General features: G+C 39.1%; 1 pseudogene; it reads right to left on the bottom strand.

The window, feature by feature from the left end:
* Positions 1–2,791: 2,791 nt before the first annotated feature.
* Positions 2,792–3,041, bottom strand: LOC118893291 (annotated as a pseudogene).
* Positions 3,042–3,584: the final 543 nt, after the last annotated feature.

Below are 3,584 nucleotides of genomic sequence, written 5' to 3' on the forward strand. Positions count from 1 at the left end.
ATTCTTGTGAAATGTAATTTAAACATCTTTGATCTGTGGATAGAATTATTTTTGTGTATTTAGGAAGCACTAAATCTGAATTACTTAAAATTGGTTTAATAGCTATACCTTTACATACTTAGCATTTATGTTCTATCAGCCTGTAATTTCTTATAATCATCATCATCAACACAACATCATTTATTTCATAAGAATTTATGGAACAATGTATTAGGTCAGAATACCACAGGCTGGGTGTCTTAAACAACAGAAATTTATTTGCTCACAGTTTTGGAGGCTAGAAGCCCAAGATCAAGGTGCCATCAGGGTTGGTTTCTGGTGAGCTGAGTTATAGGCACCTGGCTTCTTGCTGTGTCCTCACATGGCCTCTATTCTGTGAACACACAGAGGGTGAGCTCTGATATCTATTCCTCTTCTTACAAGGACACCAGTCCTATCGGATCAGGACTTCATTTCACCTTAATTACCTCCTGAAATGCCCTATCACCAAATATGGTCACATTGGAAGTTAGTTTCAACATATGAATTTGGGGGAACATAATTCAGTCCATTATAAGCACTTACTATGGGGCAAACTCTATGATAGGCACTAACATGAAGTGCTGAATGAGACAGTCACTCTCTCTCCCCTCATAGAGCTTCCAGTCTAGCTAGGTGGGCACACAGTAAACAGATAATTGCATAAATAAATATTTCTATCCTAGTGAGTACATCTTGGGGAAAGGACAGATTATATGCAAAGCCCAAAAGTAGCGCTTTTCCAGAAGCTTTGGGGTTAATATCAAGGTTAGCAAGAATAATGCTATAAATAAGTTCCTAATTTGAAGTTTTGGAGCAGATTATATATATGTAGTGGACAAAGAAAGATAATGAGCTGCAAAATTGGAAATACAGGGTGTTTTTTTTTTTTTCTTAGAATAGCACTGTATTTCCATCTTACATTTGGAAGTGCCTCATCTAATATAAAAATTCATGAGTGAAGAGGTTCAGTTTATAAATTTTTTTTTTTTTTTGGTCCGAAGAATATAGTGCTTTCTTCCTAATTATTTCAAGCCAGTCATTGTTATCAAAATCCAGTCTTTGTCATGAGGGACAACATGAAAGGAAGGAGCCTAGGCATTTTAGACTGTTAAACAATCAGGATATTTTCTTCTTCCCAAAACATCTCCAAACTACTAGTGGTCCCCACATGCCAGCAGCATAGTGTTTTATTATTAGTTTTTTCCTCTCAGATACCTTCCCTAACTCTTGATTTGGTGTACTTCGACTAAGTTCATAATCACAAACTGGAGTTGGACTTTGTACATATTCACAAGCTCAACTAGGCTCACAAAATTCATCTGTGTTGCTCAGCTGGCCCTGCCTTCCTCGAGGAACCCCAGAGCCAGGACCCAGAAGCACTAATAAGACAGTTCTGCTGTTGTGCTCAGAAGTCCCTTGGAAGACATCACAGCTGCAATTCCTCCAAATCTGAAAAGTATGGTTAGGACAGTATAACTCACTGATGCAAATATCCTGGTTGGCTCTTGATCAAAACAACAAAAACCAAAGTCTCTCCATCCTCATTTACCACTATCCTAGCTGTAATTTTGAACCAAGGAAAAACTAGGGAGAATGTTCTCAACTGAAATCAAATAATAAAAGAACTAGAGGAGAGACAGGTGGGGAGGAAAAGAGGAAACTCCCCGAAGAAAGCTTTAAAAAGGGATGCATCTGTGCTCTGATTGCCCAGCTCATTAGGGCTCCATCTCTGTGTTGAATCCAATGCCCCACCTGTATCCTGTTTCCTCATCACTTCACTGTCTCTTCATTACTACGCTGACACCTGTAAACATCATTCTGATTTATTTTACATGGCATACATTTCCATGTCTTATAAACCTTGGCTAGTTAATTTTCTCATAAATGATTTAAAATAGAGAAGAATGGACACTACTACAAGATGGCAAAACCCAGCTTTATCAGATCTTAATATCATGCCAGATCTTCATCAGACTATTTCTTTTAAGTAAAGATGTTAAATATTTCAGATGCAAAGAGGAGCTTCCTGTACACCCCTTCTCTCTCTTTTTCCTCCATATCCATAGCAGGAGTACTTACTACTGGGGGACCAGTGTTTATCACCCACATTATTATACTTTTGCCACAGATTTAGATAGCCATAAATATTATAGAATATTGCTTTGTAGATTTAAAAACTTTATATAAATGGTATCATACCTTATATATCCTTCTGAACTGGCTTTTATTGTCTCATTATTATATTGTGAAATTAACACATGCTGATACATGCAGTTCCAATTTGTTCTTTTTTTTTTTTAACTGCTGTAGAACATTAAGTGAATATACTTCAACACATTTTTCAATTTTCCTCTTGATAAAAATTTAGGTTGTTTCAATTCTTTTTTTTTTTTTTTTGCTATAATGAACTTCAATTACAACCTTGTACCTTTCTCCTCCCAAACATATGCAAGTGTTTCTCCTGAGTGTATATCTAGTCTCCAGGCTACCACAGCAAATTGCTACAAACTGGGTGGCTTAAAACAACAGATTTTTTCCTCTTACATTTTTGCAGGGCAGAAGCCCCATATCAAGGTGTCAGTCACTTCCTCCAGAAGCTCTAGGGGAGATTTCGTTTCTTGCCTGTTCCATCTTCTGTTGACTGTTGGCACTCGGCCTGGGGTTGCTTACTCCAATCTCTGCCTCTGTCTTTACGTGGCCATCTCCTCTGTGTCTCTCCTCTTCTGTTTGTGCCTCCTCTTCTTCTTCTTTTTTTTGTTTTTGAGAATTTTAAAAATTTTAATACAGTTCAAGTCAGTGTGCGTGATTCATTTCAGCTCCTTCACTGCCAAACCTGGGGGCAGGGATTGCTTCAGCTTCTCTGCCTTCTCTTTGTCTGTGATGACCAAGGTGTAAAGGTATCTGCTGCATCAAACTTTAAACTTCATATTATCCTTATTTTTCTTTATTTTGATCGACTTGGCGTCCTTTCGCCCGGCTGTGAGCAGAAAACCCTTGACTTCCTCAATTTTGTGAGGCATGGCAACGAGGCGTGGAGAGCATGGCTGGAACCTTCCATCCAGGCCCGGGGTCCCCAGATATCACCCAGTCGTGGATTACCACGGATTACCTCCCACTCCCCACATAGGGCCCAAGAGACCTGTGCCTTGTCTTCTTATAAGGACACTTGTCATTGGATTTTGGATCCATCTAGATAATCCAAGATCTCATTTTGAGATCCTTAACTTCACATGCAAAGACCCTTTTCCCAAATAAAGTCACATTCACAGATTGCAGGTTGACAAGTCTTTTGGGGGCCATCATTCCCAACCTCAGCACTGCTGAAATTTTGAACCAGATAATTCTTTGGGCATAAGGATAATCTGTGCTTTGTAGGAAGTTTAACAGTATCTCTAGCCTCTGTGGACTATATTGCAGTAGTATCCCCTCCCTCCTCCCTTGCCTTTGCAACCCCAGATGTGACAACTAAAAATGTCTCCAGACATTGCCAAATACCCCCTGGATAGGTGAACTACTCCTCTCCTTGTTGAGAAACACAGATTTAGGGGAAAGTTGCTGACTTA

The sequence above is a fragment of the Balaenoptera musculus genome, chromosome 3 (assembly GCF_009873245.2).
Source record: "Balaenoptera musculus isolate JJ_BM4_2016_0621 chromosome 3, mBalMus1.pri.v3, whole genome shotgun sequence".
Classification (NCBI taxonomy): domain Eukaryota; kingdom Metazoa; phylum Chordata; class Mammalia; order Artiodactyla; family Balaenopteridae; genus Balaenoptera; species Balaenoptera musculus.